General features: G+C 60.6%; 1 long non-coding RNA gene across 1 annotated transcript; it reads left to right on the forward strand.

The window, feature by feature from the left end:
- Positions 1-11,899: 11,899 nt before the first annotated feature.
- LOC309859671 lies at positions 11,900-18,278 on the forward strand. Its single transcript, XR_014308791.1, has 2 exons — positions 11,900-13,574; positions 17,584-18,278. It is a non-coding gene; the product is annotated as an uncharacterized lncRNA (long non-coding RNA).
- The last annotated feature ends 939 nt before the right edge of the window (positions 18,279-19,217 follow it).

Genomic DNA, 19,217 nt, shown 5'->3' on the forward strand with positions numbered 1-19,217 from the left:
CAGGAGGCCCCTGAACCCTCCGGCTCCTCCACCTTCAAGGCCACCCCTCGCCCCCACTGCCACCCAACAACGGGGAGGCTCAGTGAGGTGGTCACAGAAGGGAAAGGGTGGCCGGTGAGGCAGCACCTGCTCGCAGGCTGTGCAAGGAGGCTTACGTCCGCAGGACGCACAGGACAGTGGGCCCTGTGGGCAGCCAGCGCCCTCCCCCTCTCCTCAGACGCTGCCTCCCCTCCCACGGCACAGGCTGCATTACACCGGCGATTCGGGGGAGCTGAAAGGTCCCTAAGGCCATACGTGGCCCCCATAAGAACCTCACTCACTCTCTCGTGAGCCCAGAAGTGGTCAGACAGCTGCCTGCAGTCCCACAGCGTGGTGGGGCGCCCACCGTGGGGGCAGGAGAGAGAACACTCCAAGGGCTGCGATGTCCTGACAAGCGGGGCCGTGCGCTTCCAACCACAGCGCTGCACCGCCCCAAAGCCACGCAGCAAGGAGACAGACAGACAGACAAACGGATGCCAGAGAGAAATGGGGCTGGGTCGCTGTTCCTCGGCGATCCTGGAGCTCTCTGGTCAGGGAGAGCCACAGGCCCTGGGGTGTCGGACACACAGGGAGACAGCAGCCGGTGGACCCCAGTCCGACAGCTGGGATGACACGGCCTCCATCGCCACCCGCCCACCATCCGCCCGCACAGCCGTCCTCACCGAGGCAGCTCAGTGGAGGACAGCATGGCCTCAGTGTCGTGGACACAAGGCCAACTCCAGCCAGCCCTGCCCGGGGCCTGGATTCCTGGAGAGGCCTGCTAACTTCAGCTGGTTGTGCAGAAAATGCAGGGAAAGGCACAGGCCTTCAAACTGCAACCACTCACCCGTGAATGAGGACCGTCCGCAGATCAGTCCCTCCGCAAGCACCCACTGAGCTCTGGTTCTGCTGCTTGGCATTAAACTGGAGTCTGCAGGGATGAATGAGGCACAGACCCTGTGTCAGAGAGCCCTAATCCAGCATGGCGCATCCTGGCCGAGAGCCCTGTGAGGGCTCAGTGACCTGCCAGAGGGCCAGGGAAGGCTTCACAGAGGAGGTGATGTTTCGCTGGGTTTTGAAGGATGAATAGGAGTTTGCCTCTCAGAGAAACAAGGGAGGGCATCTGTACCGGCACACACTGTGGGGGTCAAGACTCAGAGCTATGGAGGGGCAGGCCAGGGGTCAAAGGCCTGACTGAATGGCAGAGGGGCCTCGGGCAGGTCACTTTTCTGTCTGAGACTCTGTTCCCTTGTCTATCAAATTAGGATGAAAACACCACCTGATGGCTGAACACAGCTGATGGCTGTGGAAAGTGCCAGGCGAATGCTAATGTTCCCTATTTAATTTTCCATGGTCTTTTTTTGAGGCCAGGGTTATTTCTGTCCACACTTGGCTATTTCCAGGCCCAGAGCGCGTCCTTTCCCACAGAGGACTCCCAGCTCCCAGGCCACGGTGGGAGGACAGGGATGGGGGCACGAGGAGCAGAAACAGAGCCTGTCTTCTACTAAGGGAGTGCAGACGCCCTTGATTGGACAGGCTGGGCACTCCCCGCCCCCGGGGAGCCCGGGGAACCAAGAACCCAGTCTGAGAAACCCCAGGGCATACACTCCCAGCTCCGAAACCCCTTTTCCAGATAAGGTGTGACCAAGGCCCAAAAGATGTCGGGGGAAGGGGACAGGAAGAACTTACCATCATGAATGAACTCATCACTGCCTGCCCAGAAACCACCCTGCTACTGTCCGGCCTGCCAGGGAGCCTCCCGGCTCCCACGGCGGCCCTGGTGGGCCCGGGCAGCTCCTCCCCAGCACCCACCTTGGCCCCTCGGTTCATCACCTATGCAGAGGACTGACCCAGGGGCGTTGACACCGGGAGGACAAGGCTGGCAAGGAGAGGAGGGGCTGGAGGGCGGGGGGCGGGGGGCGCCACACCCTGCATCCCAGCTGTCTGGAGGCTTCCCAGAGCCAGAGAGGGCCCACAGGGGCCCCTGTCCTCCTATCAGGGGCTCAAGAAGCCCTGACAGCCTGGGCAGCCTCTCCCACCTCTGCGGAAAGCCCAGACCCCGCCACCCCGCCCTACTCAGACCCTGCAGGCCCTCCCAGGAGGGCATCGCTTGGGGTCACTCCCTGGGGCGGATTCTCCCTCCAGGGCCCTTCCCAGCTGTCCAGGGGCCTTGCCAGGGGTGGGGCCAGGGGTGGGTGGCAGGAAAGATCGGGGCCCACTGGGGCCAGCTGGGAGCAGGGAAGGGTCTATGGGTGTGGGAATGGATGCAGAACAAGAGGCCAGGAGGCCGGAGGGGTTGACTGGAGATGGGGCAGCTGGCACGAGGCGGGAGCCAACAGACCTCCACACACACACGGCAGTGGCTGCCCCACTTTGCAGGGGTCCTCGGGCTGCTGAGTCTCTGTCAGTGACGTCTGCTGTTGAGGACCGCGGGGTGGGGACCGGGATCCTGCTCAGTTCTCTGTCCCCCCGAGCCTCGGGAGCTTAGCGTTTGAGAATCTTCAGACTGCACGGTTCTGAGAGCCTGGAATTGTCAAACTTGCTAATTTGGGAACATCAGGCTGAAGGTCACCTGCAGAACAGCTCATGAGCTCCTGAAGCCCACGGGCACCGGGCATATCCCAGCGACTCCCCACCCCACCCCCCACCACCCAGTCTGCGGGGGACAGGAGCCCCACATTGAGGCCCCTAGTCCCAAGGGGAGGGCCGGCCTAGAGCAGAGAAGGGTTCAGGAGAGAGCACAGCAAGGACCCCACGAAGAGGACTTCAGACGCGTGCCCGGCTGGCCCTCTACTCTCCGCTGGGGAATCTGTACGGCCACTCTGGGCAGCCACAACCAGAGGCAGCCCCAAGGTCCACCAGCCGATGAGCGGACCTACAACCACGGAGCTGAGCATCCCTCAACCACGCAAAGGCATGAACCCGGGAGAGCCCACTACGGCGTGGATGAGGACAGAAGCCACGGGGCTGAGTGCCAGGATCCCCGTGCAGCGCGGGCCCAGAGTGTGCGGTCCCGAGGACACGAAGATACATCCCAGGGACCGGGAGCACGTGGTGGGGTGGCTGGGCACTGGGGAGGGGCTAGGTGGTCACTGGTGGACCCCGGGCTCCTTCTTGGGGGTGATGGAAGTCCTGGAATGAGAGAGCGGGGTGGTCACCCAGCATCGTGAGCGAGCCCAGTGCCACGGAATCGCTGACTTTAAAACGGTTAATTTTATGTTACATGAATTTCACCTCAATAAAAGAAAAAAGTCCTTATTGGGGTGCGCAGCTGACTCAGTCGGTAAGGCGTGCGAGTCCTTGGGGTCATGGGTTTGAGCCCCATGTTGGGTGTGGGTTTTTTATTTAAAAAATAAAAATAAAAAAATGTCTTTCAAGAAAATAAATTAGGGACGCCTGGGTGGCTCAGTTGGTTAAGCAGCTGCCTTCGGCTCAGGTCATGATCCCGGCATTCTGGAATCGAGTCCCACATCAGGCTCCTTGCTCGGCAGGGAGCCTGCTTCTCCCTCTGCCTCTGCCTGCCATTCTGTCTGCCTGTGCTCGCTCTCTCCCCCTCTCTCTCTCTGATAAATAAATAAAATCTTAAAAAAAAAAAAAAGAAAAAAGAAAATAAATTAAAAAGTCCTTACCTTAGAAACGGGGCGAACACTCCCCCCCGACAGGATTGTTGAAGGGATTAACCAAAAGTATTGTGTGTGCTGCGTGACATGGCCCGGACTGTCCCCTGCCAAGCCGGAGCTTGTTAACGGCCGACGAGGGGAGAAGACCCAGGGCCGCCACGGGAGAGCGCAGTTACGGGGACCCTCACGGGGGCTCTGGAGGTTTCCAGGGAGATCCTAAAGGATCCTAGAGCCTGGCCGGCAGACTCCACCGCTATCCGTGTCCCCCCCACCCGTGCCATCCCCTAGGGTCCCTCTGTGCCTCCGTGCCTTGGACCTCAGTGTGCCTTCTGCCCCTTCCAGCCGGGGGAGCTCCAGCTCCCTCGGGGCCCACGCTGGCCAAGAAGCTGCCCACCCGCCCCGGGGGCCCCTCATTGCAACACACGCTCCCTCCCTCGCCTCCTTGGCAGACTCCCTGACTGCACTCTCTGGGGCCACGCTCAGCACAACCTTGGGACAGCAGCGGGGGCCCGCAAGTGAGTGTCCTAGGTGTCTTCCCGGCACCCACCCTGGCGCCCTTGGCCCCGCCTCGGCAGAGTCTTCTTGTGTTCCAAGGCCTTGGCCACGCCAACCACTCAAATAAATTAATGTTCCCATGGCCGCTGACTCACGGATGAGAACACCAAGGCCCCTGCCAACGGCTGCCAGCCCCTGGCCTGCCAGGGAGCGGCCCTTTGCTCTGGGAGCACAGTGCAGCGAGCCCGAGAAGCCACCAGCTGCCTGCGTCACGGCTGCCAGCTGCCGGGGCGCCGTCCTCAGAGTCTAAGGGCTCAGCACCAGGGCCGCCTGCCACTTCAGTCAGGCTCTGTGAGGAGGCCGGAGGAAACAGGCCGAGCGGGGTAAGGGCCAGGAACCAGGCCACTAACGCGGCCTGCCTCCTGGCCCCTACAGGGACCGCGCAGCCTCCTGCCCACCGCCCCACTCCACCCCCTCCCACTCACGCCCCACCCCCACCCCCCCACCAAGGGAAGCTTCGGCTCAGATTTCTGAGCATGGGGTGCCCTCAGGGACCAGTTGTGGGTCTTCATCTTAAAAGAGCCCAAGAGAGAACCATCCCCAGGCCCCCAAGCCGGGGTGACCTTTGGGACCCCACGGTCCAGGAGATTGGGTCCCAGACAAGAAATCCGAGAGAGAAGTGCAGTAAGACTCCCCAGCGCTGGACAGCCCTAGGATCCTCTGTCCCCCTCCCCTCAAGGGCCTTGCAGCTGGGGCAGGGGGCAGGGGGGACCTGGGCCTGCAGCCCTCCCTGGGCTGGAAGGGCGAAGAGCTGTGCCAGCAGAAGGCCCAGCGTGGTCCAAGGCACAAAGATAGGCTCTGCTGTGGTGGGGGTGAGGTTGGCTGGGGCAGGGAGCAGGAGGAGGGTCTCGGTGAGGGGGATGCTGGAGGTTGGTCAGTCTTTAGCTCAGACACCGCTCTGGGCCTTGGCAGGAACCCTAGGAAGGCTGCATCTCCTTTTCTGTAAGACAGGCAGAACCAGAGCTTGCCCACTGGGCTTCCGCGGGTAGGGGAGAGGCACAACCACTGCCCCATGGGTTCGACCCCAAGGGGGCAGAAGCCCTCATTCAGCTGCTCAGCTCCAAACGTGCAGCTCAGGGATTAGAACCCAGCTCAGGCTGGCCACAGAGCCCTTCTCTGCTTCTCCCCACCCAGAGACGGAGGAGGGAGACAGCTCATATCCCCCTAGCTACCTCACCCCCACCCCAAGACCAGGGCCCAGGGACCTGCGTCATTCCGGACATCCTACAGACTGAAAACTGGATTTTTACAAAGTTCTTATTTCATGAAAATCTCTGGGGGGATGTTCTCAAACCAGTGTTCAAGATCGACAATAGCACACCGACCTTACCGACGTTTGGTAAGGGTTATTTTTAGCCAACTTTCTGTGACCACCTTTTGAATTCAAAGCTCCTGGGCATCGGGCGGCAGAGAGTGGGACGCAGAAAAGAGAGGGAGGGAGTGTTGTCCCCCTCCTAATCAAGGTGTGACTCGGGGCACAACCGTGCTGCAAACCGGAGTGGACCGACCGGGACAGGGAGGGGCTGAGATGGTTATCCGGCTGCTGCGAGAAGGTAATTACAGGCCTCTCCATTGTTCCCAAATCTCAGGGTGCCCTTTATCGCCACGCTGCTAACCTCCGCTCTGCCCGGGCAAGCCTCGATGGGAGGGCTCCTCGATGGCAGGAGCTGGGGGCTGTTTTCTAGTCATAAGCTGTGAGTAAACAGGCCCCGGAGAGCGTGGGCCTCGGGAAATCCTGCCAAGGACCAACTGGACTTTCGGGCCTGAGAGTCTATGCCCTCCATTTCAAAAACAGAAAAACCCCATGGTGGGCGGAGGTCCCCAGAAGCCCCCCAGCATGCTGGCAATACCACCATGATACCCCAGAGGGCCGCACCTGGGGAGCTCTGAGAGTGGGACCAGCCTGGAGCCCGCTGTGCGAGGATGTGCCTTGATCGGGTCGCTGCCATGATGCTAATAGAGTTCCAGACTGCCGCCTCCTGCCGCCTCACACAGCTGCCTCGGCTGTGTGACCTAGGGTGAGCTGGTGCCCTCTCTGGGCTCAGCTGTCCCAGAGCCTGTGAGCTGCATGCGTAAGGGCCCTCCTCCGGTGTACTTCGCTCCCACACAGTTGAGGCAGGGCCTGCCCAGAGGAGCTATTCTAGAAGGCTCGGGAACAGAATGTGGAAGCCTCCAGCGTGGGCTCCCAGGGATGTGGGTTCAGGCTGTGGACAGTGTGCACGCTATTCTCAGGCTGATCTTCAATCATCCACACAAGACCCCTGGAGAGAGTCTCTTGCCTTATCCCATGCTACAAATGGGGACACTGAGGCTCAGCGGTGAAGGTCACGTCAGGTGTGAGCAGTCGTGCCCACTAGGGACATAGGATGCCTCGCAGCCTCTCCTGACCCCGCTCCCCAGCACCATGTTAATGGCAGACTGGACTCCCACTCTGGCAGGGGACCGCTGCCCCAACCTCGCCCCACCCCACCCCACCCCACCACGCAGCTTCTGCTCTGCCAATGCCACAGTTGGCCTGTGTGCTCAGGTCCCCGTGTGCACACATGCATACACTTCTCAAGTCCCATGAACACCCTCTCCGGCTGGGTCTGCCCACATCATGGCCCGGGTGTATGCATGAGGGCTGGGACTGGGGAGGCAGTGGGAAGAATGTGTAAGTTGGGTTGGGTCAGGGTTAGGTACACAGGCAAGACAGCGGACAGAGTGGAGAGGGCTCTGACCCTGAGCAGGAACTTGTGTGGTAATGCTTGTGCCCAGCTCCTAGCCAGCAAGAGGGTGCAAACTTGGGGACGAGCAAAGCCCCGAAAGCGTGGCTGATCCTGCTCTCCCCAGTCGCAGGCTGCCTGCAGCCATGGGGGTCAAGAGCCCTTTCCAGGCCAACGCGGGCCAGCCGCAGAGGACTGCACTGAGCCATCTGGCCTTAGGGTGTGCTCTGACCTGCCACTCGCTGGGCTTCCATCCGGGTCACGTGCTGACTCCTGATCCTGGTCATAAGCTGAGCTCTGACTCCAGTCCCACGCTGAGCCCTGACCATGCTCACAAACCCACTGGCCAGAACCAGTCACGCGGTCTAGCCAGTTCAGGGATGGGGCAGGGGTAGAGGGGAAACACAGTCCTTCCGGGCCTCAAAGAGAGGAGAACCGGTACTCTTTTGAGGGGCTGTGCCTGTGAGCCCGAGGAACTGTCTGCTCCGAGGAACCTCGTTCTAATTCACAGGCAGGGTTATAATCCTGGACGTGGGCTCTGACACAGCCTCCCAAATAGCCAGGACCCCACTTTGACCCTCTCAGAACACAAGTCCCTGCTCTGTGGCCCCCGCACTAGAAATCAACATAAAGGCTAGTGCAACTATGTATTGTCACCTACATAAATGGGCTACAGACTGCAGATTTCCCCACCCAACACTCACGGCACGTAGTTTTGTAATTCTTAGGATCCCATTTGATAGGGGAGGACACTGAGACTCAGAGAGGCAAAGGAACTTGACGGAGCAGACACAGCTCGTTCATGCCAGAGCAGAGTTCGAATCCAGGACTGTGGGCTCCACGAGCAGCTTCCCCCCCTCTTCCTTCCCAGTGCCTGGCTGGTCGGCTTCATTCAGCCCGTTTCAGGTCTTGTGGCCCCAGCCAGGATTGGGGTGGGAGTTCTAAAGATGAGGCAGGGTCCTTTCCACCCCAGAAGCACGTCGGCTGGGTTCCATACTGTTTCTGCCACTGGGGAGCTCAGTGACCTTGGGCTAGTTACCTAACCTCCCCGAGCTCCTATTCCTAGTCTATAAATGGGCTGTTAAGAGGATTTATTTTCTGCATAAATAAGAGATGATGAAAAAAAGAAAAAAACCAACCTCAGCACAAAGCCTGCTACACAGGACACCCTTAATAAGTGTCAGCTGCTGGCCGCGTCTGATGAATGTGGGCTCAAAGCTGGAAAATCCAGGAGTGTTAGAGGATCAAAGCCATGTGACCCCCAGTGATGGGGTTTCAGGTACTGTGCCTGCATTCAGGAAAGGAGAGGCTTACAAAGGTCCCTGAGGCCCATGTCATGGCCCCTCACTGTTTGGTCGGTCACTAGGAAGCTGGTTAAGAAGATGATGGGGCCCTCAAGACAGGTCTCCCTCTTCCTGGTCATCCTATTGGATCAAGTGCGCCCTCTGCTTAGGGAATTTATAATGAACTCTCATTTCTGCTAGGCACTGGCCTGTCCCCTGGACCCCTATGTCCAGAACCTGCGACGTGAACATCATCCCAGCCCAATGACTCCCTTACACAGGAGTCCTGATATGGGGGACAGAACAGGGGCAGAGGACAGAGCTCAGAACCCACACTTGCTCTGCATCTTACCTACAGTCCCCATGTTCTGTGCCCCTGCCTGGTCACGATCACCCAGGTCCTCGGTCACAGAGCCCCTTCCTATGGACCCAGGACCCACACCTGGAGACTGAGCTCGTTGACTCTGCAGAGTGGGTGCGGTTCTCCCTTCCTAGCAGGTGGGAAATGAGGCTCAGACCCTGAAGGAAATGTTCCTGGCCACACAGGCACCCGAGGAAAGGCCCATGGGGCTCCTTCTCCTTCCCTAAACTTTCAGCCCTCTCTCCCTGTGCCCACAGCCCAGCTGCAGCAGAGCCCTGCTGGGCTTGCCAGGAGCCCCCATCCCCATCTCCCCGTCAAACACCGCCCATGCAGACCAAGCAAACGCGTCTCTGGTCGGTGGCGGATCCTTTCTCCACTTTCTCTTCTCCGGCGGGCCAGTCTGTCAACAGACGGCTAGCACGGGGGCAGGCAGCTGGGAAAATGTCTGCTGCATTTGAAACCAGAAGCAAAAATCCCAGTCCCCAGAGCTTGGGTGGGGCAGTGAGAACACTGGCGAGGGGCAGGAGCCCCGACGTGAGACATGAATTCTGGAACTTGGGGTGGACCGTCACCACCAGCCTGCCATCGCGCTTCCCTCCAGCCCACCTGCTGCAGGTGCGAACCTGGACTTTGGCTCCCCCCATCACCACACACCTGTGTCACGCAGGTGGGTTCAACCCTCCTACCCCCTATTTAATTCTCAGCGAGCAAATAAGAGTAAGGCACATGGACAGTCAGAGGATACTAGAGGGGGACACAGTGGGCTCCCTCGTGGGTAAAAGACGAATCAAGAGCGACCCGCACATGACTCAGAAGCCCAAAGAACCGCGCAGAGAGTGCGCTGCCTGCGGGCAGGGGCCCCGGCGCCGGGCATGCGCAGACAGCACGCCGCCCGCGGGAGGGGAATCCCAGGGCTGGGCATGCGCAGAGGATGCACGGACGGCCGATCGGCCGGGCTCCCGAGGCTGGGCATGCGCAGAGGGTGCACCGCCTGCGGGCGAGGCTCATAGGCGGAGCATGCGCAAGGCCTCCTCCCAGGTCCACCAATCAGAGGCGGCGGGAGGGGGCCGCGGGCCCGCGGCGCCGGGAAACCGCGCTGCACGTGCGTGAGGCTGCGGCGCCGCGCTCTCCGCCGCCTTCTCGGCGCACCTGTCGCAAGGCCTGGCCGGTGGCTCATCGCGTGTGTCACAGCTGCCCCCTTCCCCTTTCCGCCCCTCCGCTCCTGTCCGAGCTCTCCCAGGAGCCCCGCTGGTCCTCCAGGCCCGACCGCCGCACCCCGGCTGGGTCCTCTTCCGCGGCCCCCACCGCTCTTGACGGGGGCGACCCCGGTCCGCAGCCCACCCCCGGAGGCCGCCTGCGCGCCCCTACCCTTGTCCCGCCTCTGTCCTAGCACCGCACCTGCAGCCCGACCCCCCGCACCGCACGCCCCTCCCAGTGCCACCTGCTTCCCCGTGTCTCTCCTGGTGCTCCGGCCCCTCTGCTCTTTGCCCCCCGATGCCGACCGGGTTTGAGGGACTGGAGACATCTGCCTCCTCTTCAGTGATGAGCGTCCGCCCCAGGAAAGCCCCGCTCTCTCCTTCCTTCCCAGCCGAATCCCCGCCGCCTCACAGGGTCCCCGGCACCTAGCAGGTGCTGGGAGGGAGGAAAGCGATGGACACCCCGAGGTCAGGCGGTGTGGACTAGTTGCGGGACCGAATACTCATTTTTTTTTTAATTTATTCGACAGACAGATCACAAGCAGGCAGAGCAGCAGGCAGAGAGAGAGGAGGAAACAGAGCAGAGACCACCCCCCCCCCATCATGACCTGAGCCGGAGGCAGAGGCTTTAACCCCCTGAACCACCCAGGCGCCCCCCAAGTACTCATTCTAAAGCTGCGGATCAGGGTGTTTACACCGGGAGTTCAGCTGGGGGAGAGGAGGCCATGCCTCAGAAGTGAGGAACCACAGCCAGAAACTTCTCGGCACACGGCCATACTTAGCTCTCTTGTGGGGACACACGCGTGAGCCCACCGGGTTCCCACCCCGGCCCATGAGAGCACAGTCTCAATGCCCCCATTTCACAGAGCTGTGGCCAGAGGCTCAGGGAGGTCAATGCCTCCCTCAGGCCACAGGGCTGGGATGTGCTCCAGACTCCCTCTCTGTGGCCCTGAGCCCTGGGGCGGGGGTCTGGGCTGGGGAGGGAGCAGGCAGGCCAACTTGCTGTGTGTCCCCAAAGAGCCCCAGCTATCTTCTGAGGCAGCTCCGGCATCCTCCTCCCCCAGGGCATGACCCCTCCTCCCCCAGGGCATGACCGGGGCGACCCAGGGGGCTGGCCCTCCCCGCCCCTGAGGCGCTGGCCTCCTGCAGCTGCTGGGGGCCCCCTGGCTGCGTGCCCACCGGTGTGTGAAGTGCTTCCCGAGGACTCCCCCGGGGAAGCCCCTGCCGGACGCCTGCTGGCGAGTGCATCAAGGAGGAGGCCTTCCTTCCGGCTTGTCCACAGGGCCCTCAGGGGTCAGGCCTCGGGTCACCCTCCAGCTGGGACGGGAAGCCTTGCAGGAGTCTGGAGTCTGGGGTGGACAGAGGCCGCAGGGCTGAGGACACTAGCTGTCTGAGCGGACACCGGCACGAGCTCAAGCCGTTCTGCTCTGCGACCTGCTCGGCGCTGCCTTCTGGGCAAGCTGGAACCGGTCATTCCAAGTCCCTCCTGGGTGCCCCGCCTGGGCTGGCACCTGGAGGGGAAGCCCAGAGCCCTCCACAGCTCTCCGGGGACAGATGGTGGCCTCTCACCAGCCTCCCTGCCTCCACTGCAGTCCTCACACCTGTGCTGTCGAAAACGGCCACTCGCCGCTTGTGAGCTCCTGAAGTGTAGTCGGAACTGGGAGTGGTTGTATGAACACGCACCGTCTCAGAGTCCGAGGAGGAGAGGGATGGGGTAGAATATCTCAGTTTAGCTCAGTAACTGTATATTAGTCACACTTTGAATATTATTTTGGATATATTAGGTTAAATAAAATATATCGTTAAAATAAATTGTACCGGGGCGCCTGGGCCGCACGGTTGGTGAAGAATCTGACCCTCGATTTCGGTTCAGGTCATGGTCTCAGGGTCCTGAGACCGATCCCTGCATCGGGGCCCACGCTCAGCAGGGAGTCGGCTTGACATTCTCTCTCCCTCTCCCTCTGCCCCTCCCACTGATTCTCTCTCTCTCAAAAACAAATAAATCTTTTAAAAATTTGCATCAATTTCTTTCATTTTTATTTTATTTTTCTTAAAGATTTTATTTATTTATTTGACAGAGAGAGATCACAAGTAGGCAGAGAGGCAGGCAGAGAGAGAGGGGGAAGCAGGCTCCCCGCTGAGCAGAGAGCCCGATGCGGAGCCACCCAGGTGCCCCTCTCTTTCGTTTTTATAACACGAGACTACCAGAGACTCTAAAGTGACTTATGGCTGACATTGGTTCCCACTGGAGAACACTGTCTACACCACTGACAGAGAGAGCTTTCCAAATCTGAATCAGATCTGCCCCTCTCTTGCTCAGAGCTTGTCCATGGCTCCCGCTGCCCTCAGAGAAAGTCCTTCACGCCCACTGGATCTCTGTCATGAACCAGGTGCCCCTTCTCACGCCGGCCCAACCTTTCTCCTGCCCCAGCTGCTCCCATCGCCTTGCGCCCGGAGACCTTGCATAAGCCATTCCCTTGGCCAGGAATGCCCTTCCCTGTTGCCTGCTCACCCCTCTGCCTGGAATGTCACCTCTCCCTCAACACTCCTCTGACCTCCTCCCCCAGCCAGTCCCATGACCCCTGCTGCCCCCGGCTGCCCTGCGGTTAAAGAAGTTTGGTGGGAAGCATACAAGTATGGACATCACTGAGGCAGTCACTTTCCTGAACGGAGCCAGTGAATTTCAGAAATGTGTCTGGAGCCCAAGTCTTGTGCTGAGCTCCAATCCCACCTGGTGCCTCCCAGCAGCCACTGTCCCTGCTCTTGATCAATGGGCTGCACTGTGCTCTCTGACCCGTCCCCCCAGGGCTCCGAGGTAAACCGTGAGGGCTGCTTCCCCAGCTGCTGAGCCCTGGGTCTTGGCAGTGGTTTTGTTGTTTAGTGTAATCGCCCACACTTCTTTGGAGGCCGACGCCTGCCAGACTTCACTGCGGCCCTTCCTGTGCAGTGATCTAAATGACGGGAACCACCTCCCTGTATTAGTTTGCTTGGGCTGCTGTAACAAACACGACAGATGGGCCGGCCACAACGCCCACTGTTTACTGTTCCACCGTCTGGAGGCTGGAAGTCCAAGGTCAAGGTGCAGCCCCACTGGCTCATTCCGAGGGCCGTGAGGGAGGACCTGCTCCTCTCCTTGGCTAGTGGACAGACCGCCGTCCCCATGTCCGCACGGCACTCTCCCTGCATATCTGCGTCCACACGTCCCATCTTCCGAAGATGCTGGTCATCGTGGTTTCTCACTCACACATGCAAGCTCGCCGACACCATCTCCTCCACGAAGGCTCCACCCTGGGGTCCTGGGTGTTAGGACCTCAGCGTGTGAATTTGGGGATGGAGGTACAATTCAACTCATGACCTTCCCAGCAGAGCCTCACCCCCCATGTCACAGATAAGGGAGGCCTTGGTGGCTATGAAGTGGGCCAGGACCCTGCCAGGGCAAGAGGGTCCCCTGCAGGGAGAGAGGCTCTGGGTTCCAGAGAAGGCGGATCCCCGGCTATGGGTGAATTGAGTTCAACAAGGTGGTTATCGCAGTCAAATTTCAAAATCGGGGCCCTTGCAACAGCCTCCTCCTCCTGGACTAATTGGCTGTGGGTGCCCAGGGCGGTATCGGTTTCTTCTCCAGATCCGGGTGATGGTTCCCACAGAAGGGCGCAGGTCCCGCCCTGCCCGCGGAGCAGTCTTGGCACCTTCCTTCCCGACAGCCCCGCCCTGGGGCCAGGATGCTCGTTTCTTCCCAGCAGCGACCCAGGCAGGCCTCGGGTTCCCTCGGTGTGCCCATCCGGAAAATGGGCTGAAAAGAGGATTGATTCAGCGTCCCTGGAAGAGGGAACTGCACAGTAAGTGCCCCAAGGCGCTGTGTGCACAGCAACTGGCTGGAAATGCCCGCATGGGCCTTCTTCCTGCTCTGTGGACCTCCGCCCACCTCTCCCCCGCACCCCGATTCTTAGAAACTCCTGGGGGGAGAGGGACTGCCCGCCTGCCTCCAGCAGAGAAGAGCCAGCTCCTGGCAGGGGAGGGGGAGGCCTGGCCCTGAAGCCTGGCTCAAAGCCCTCCCCTCCTCTTCCCTTCCTTGTCCCCCAGTCCCAGCTGCTGAGTCACTTTCCCCGGGGAGGCCTCTCTCGGGAGTTCTCTAGGCAAAAGCGTATTTTGAGCTGGTCTTGGTGGTGGCGAGGAAGGCCTTTGTGAGGAAGGTTGCGTCTTCGTTTCGTTTGGACGGTGGAGAGAGCGTGGACAGGGCGGGGTGGCCTTCTGGAAGGAACCAGCGTATGTAACAGCTGGGAGTGTGGCTGAGTGAGGACAGCAGCCCCTCAAGAGTGCCCCCTGCACTGACCACCCCCCACCTCAGGCTCCAGCCCTCCCAGGGGGGCAGACCTCAGGCCTCAATATCCTGCACCTGCTGTTCCTTCTGCTGGAATGCTTTTCCTGGCCCATGAGCAGGGGAGCCCTTCCTTGCCGCCAGGCTCACACACCGCTCGCACCGGGAGGCCTCCCTGAGCCCTGGTCTTTGTGACACAAGAGCAGCACGCTCTGGCTGCCCACTCTCCCGCACACCACAACCCTGCCCCCTTTCACAGATGAGGAAACTGAGGCATGGAGAAGCAAGAGCCCACATGAGCTCACACAAGGCCCCGGCGCCTTCCTCTTTGAGTCGGTCGCTCCCTGGAGCCCGCTGCTGGGCTCCTCCTGCCGGGAGGGCTGGAGGCTCCGTGGGGCCCGTGGACGGCATCCTGGTCAGCGAGCACATCCCACACTGTGCCACGTGAGGCGGGCCACAGCTGTGTGAGGCTCTGACCAGGCACCGGCAGCCAACGTGGGGCCGAGGAGGCGAGCTCCGCGTGGGCTTCAGCATCTTTTCTGGAACGTGGTGTCTCGGGCGCCCCGGGGGTCACATCCCAGGGCTACTGTGGCTTCCTCTGGGCCTTACTGCTGAGCGCGGCTGGCCTGCCCCCCGGAGCAGGGAGGGAGACCCTCGAGGCCCCCCACCCCATGGTCCTGAGGGAGGGACGCTGCAGAGCACCCCCCAGCCCTGGGGCAGAATGGGCAAAACGTTCACATTTCGAATCAGCCTCAGGGAGTCTGAGAAGCCTCTGGAAGGAGCCCATGTCTCAGCGGGGATGAAAGCCTTTGGGACTCAACCCTGGTCTCTTAATGTCTTCCTTCAGCGAAAGCTTTTCTTTTGTTTTGCTTTGTTTTTTTTTTTTTGTTTTGTTTTGTTTTATTCTCTTGTGTTTGTGTGGGTTTTTTGTTTTTTATTTGTTTTCTTATTTAAATTCAGTAATGACCATGTAGCATGCACAGGTAGTGTCTAATTTGTTTTGGAGATAGAGGTCGGGGCTTCTTCGTGGCCTACGCCCCCCCATGCTGCTCTCATCCCCTGCCCGCCTTCAGGCCCATCCCCCAGGGCCCCCCACGCCCCCACCCCTCCCCGGCAGCCACCCTCCGTTTGTTCCCTAGAGTTAAGAGTCCCCACGGTTTGTGTCCCCCTCTGATTTCGTCTTGTGTCCGCGGCCGCACCACCCTGAACGCGCGCAGTCTCCTCTGATCTCGGAAGCTGAGCTGGGTCGGCCCGGTCAGTGCTTGGACGGAGGGAAGGCCTGTCTGCGAACAGCCTCATACACCCACCCCCCAAGTCCTGGGGTCCAGGAGGTGGAAGTGTTAGAACCAGGATTCCAGGTGGCAAAAGGGGCAGGTGGCTGGGCAACCCCTGCTGAGGAGCAGCCCCGTGCCCCGAAGCGAGGGGTGCCCGAAGATCCCCAGGGGAGCGGCCTGGCCCCAGGGTCCCCAGGGCGCCAGGCACAGGCAAATGGAGCATCAGCCTGCGGTGGGCTCCCTGCGCGGCTCGCGGGTGGGGAATGGATGGGCCTTGACCTCAGCTAGTGGGGACCCCCGGGGGGGCCAGGCGGGGACAGCAGGAAGGAAGGCCCTCGTCTAGCTGCCGTTTCTCCGAAGCTGCCTGAGCCCTTGGGCCGCCGACTGACTCTCAGGAGACATGAGCTCCAGAAGCAGACGTCCAGAAAAAGGACAGAGGGCAAAAATCCAAGCAGGGGGAAGCAGTGGAGAGGGTGGCGGGCAAGCTCCCCAGGCGTGGGGCACAGGCAGGGCCAAACCAACCCAGCAGGTTGGGCGGGAACTGGGTGGGCCTCGTTCCATCCCTGCGCCCCACCCCTGCAGGAGGCGGGAACCCTCCTTTTGGCCCTGAGGACATCCCTGGGGCAGTGAACGGAGGGGTCGGGGCTCTGCGGTCCTCTGCAGGGAGGCCAGGCCACCACAGCCCTCCACCTTCCCTCTACATCATGACATGCAGTCCTCGGCCAGCAGGGTGATGAGCAAGGAATGCCAAGGGCTTAGCACAGAGTAAATGCTCAATAAATGCCCCCTGTTAGTTCAAGCTCTGGTGATGCTGTGTCTATGAGAGTGACAGGTCATACCAGCGTGCCGGGCCCAAGTGGGACTGGTGGTGGCAAGCAAGGCCCTCTGGTGCCTGAGAGAGCGCTGGGACAGGACCCACTGGCCCCCCAGTTGTTGGGTCCCCACCGAATTCAGACGTAGGCCACCCCACACCCTGGCACAGCGCCGGGCTCCATCCTGGGTCCTGACAGCTCCTGGGCTCCAGAGCTCCAACGCTGGGGTCCCGGGTCTAGAGACCAGCCCTGGCTCTGCGTGCTGACCGGGTGGCTTTCAAGCCATCACTGGACTGCTCCGGGGCAGTTTCCTTCTCTGAGCAAAGGGCATCCTGATTGCCTGGTGAGACAGAATGGGTTCTTGGAGGACTGAATGAGCTGTTGTGGTCGTGCAGCCCTAGCCCAGAGGACCCCAGCCCTGCCTGCACCCTCGGGGCCGTCCGAGGTGTATGGCCTCCCCGCACAGCTGGCGCTGCCTGTACTCCTCGCAGCCTCCCCGCACCTCCGGCCTCCCTGCCCTTCTGCAGGCTCAGGTGTCCTCTGAGCCCGCGGCCTCCGCAGCCCTGCCCACACCCTTCCCTGGTCCCCCTGCTGTGGGGCTTCAGAGCACCCCCTCCCCTTCAGCAGGCAGCCTGGGAGGCAGCCCCTGCCCCTCTCACCACCCGCTCTCACTCCCAGAGCCCAGCCTCACCAGCAGCTGCCCTGACGTGGGATGGGGGTCCCGTGAACCAGGCGGTGGGAGAGCACCGGAGTAAGCCGGGGGTCTGGTCTAGGGCCGGGGAGCAGGAGAATGGAAGGGGCTCTGCAGAGGCAGTACTGGGACCATTGTACTTGACAAAGATCAGCTCTGTGAAGGGCCGTGTGAAGCAGGGCTAGACCCACGCTGAGCCCAGGTCTAGGGCTGGTGGGAAGCCTGAGCCCAGCAGGCAAAGGACCCCATCTTGCACAGCCCTGCACAGATGGCACAGCAGAGGGTCCCCAAGGTCAAGGCCTGCAGGCTGGGGGCGAGGGTGGAGGTGCTGGAGGCTGCAGGGGGTTGGCCAGTGGGTCAAGCACACAGAGGCGTCGCCAGCAGGGAGCCCTGCCATGGAGCCTACCCAGGTCCCGGGTGCCCACTGCAGGTCCCCTGCTGACCATGGTCTTCCTCTGTGCACCTTCACCCACTCTGCCGCCCTGGCCTCCCCACCGCCGTTCCTCGCCTGTCAGCCCCCTTTCCCATCAGCCTCACTCGTGAGCCTCCAGCACTCATTCCTTCCCATCATCTTCCGCATTCTGTCCACCCCCGGTGGTGGCCTCTGGGGCAGGGAGTGTTCACCAAAGCAATCACTGTCACCTTGGGGGGACTGCCTGGGGCCATCTCTGGGCCCCTGCAACCCTGGCTCCCTGTCCCCATAAGGCTAGCCTAAAAGGTGCTTTCTGATAACTGAATGCTGTCTGTCCACAGATATGGCCGATGCCGGCCAGGTGCTCGCCGGGGCAACCAGATTCCCTTGTTCGGAGCGCCCACTCCACTCCCTCAAAGGCACCCGGCTTCAAAGCCTTCTCTAGTGAACCTCCAGTCCTGGGGAGGAAACACGACCCTGGCCCTTCCTGGGGAGTGTCCTGTATGAACCAGCTGGGAGATGGGACGTCCTCAGGGATGGCACCGCTGCGGAGGGAGCAGTCTCACCGGCACCTCCTGAGGTGCCTGCCACAGAACACAGGATTCGTCAATCAGGACAGAAAGACAAAGGCGGCTAAAACGCAGAGGAGAGACCCATCAGCCCTGAGCTCGCTGCAGGCTTGGAGAGATCCCACTGGCCTTCAGAGGACCAGCCCTATGCTGAATCCTGATCCCACCACAGACTGAACCCTGATCCACGCTGAACTCTGAATCCTAGTGAGACACTGAACTCTGACCCCAGTCCCGGAATGAATTCTGACCTTGCTCACAACTGGGTGGTGATTTTGATTATGCACGGAGCCTTGACCTGATCACGCACAGAGTCCGGATGCTAATTACATACTGAGCCTTAATCCTGGTCATGCACTGAGCCCTAATCCTGACCATACACTGATGTTGACTCTGATCACACTCTGAGCCTTCTTCCTGGTCACGCTCTGAGCCCTGATCCTATCATATACTGAGTTCTGATCTTAGTTACTGAGTCCTCAACTGAGTTCCACAGTGAACCTTGACCCTGATCCTAGTCACATACTGAGCCCCGATCCTTGCTCACATTTGGAGATACATAACCTTGGTCAGACCTTGGTCATATCCTGACCTTGGTTGTGCAGTAGGCATTGATCCTAACCTCGATCTACCACTGGCTCTAGTTTTACTGACTGAGCCCTGACCTTCTTTGCTCTGTGACTGAACCTGACCTGTTTACTAGTCCTGACCCTTTGCACCTACCTGCTCCACCCGTCCCTTACCGGGCAGAAGAAAGCGTCTCAGCTCAGTTCCACCCTGGCCCCCAGCTCTGAACCCAAATCCGAGGTGGGAGTGGTCTCCTGGGACTACAGATTAGGGAGGAGCTGAGCCCCCGCTTCTCTCCTGTCACGGGCTACCTCCAGGCTTCCCAGCTGGCCCAGCCACCCCACTGCTCTCTCCTCACTTCCAGCGTGCTGTTGAGGGGATGACCCTGGGAACGTGGCCCAAACACTCAGAGCTCCTTGGAGCTGGAGGAGTCAGTAAACACCATGGAAAACAGGCCTCCTGGCACGACTGCCTCGGAAAATGGGGTCAGCCGTCTCTGCAGCCTGCCGCTCTTGGCTCGGGACTCCGGTTACCCCCAGCAGCTTCTCCTGGGCTCTCCCACTGCAAGGTCAGACAATGCCTGCTCTGCCTTAGGCAGCCGCCTAACACCTTGACTCAAAGCCCAGCCTCTGGCCAATTTCGAAGGCCCCAGTTCCATTAGCACTGCATTGTCTGGGCCTCAGTATGGCTTCCTTCCACCTTTTTTTTTAAGAAACCACAATTTGTGAAGCACCTGTGACAGGCTGTGTCCCCCAAGCGCCTAGCCCCATACACGTAGTGACCGGGCCACAACAAGGCTTCACTGGATGAACGAAGGCTGACTCCCCCCCCCCCCCGCC

This window comes from Mustela nivalis (assembly GCF_964662115.1).
Source record: "Mustela nivalis genome assembly, chromosome: 2".
NCBI lineage: Eukaryota > Metazoa > Chordata > Mammalia > Carnivora > Mustelidae > Mustela > Mustela nivalis.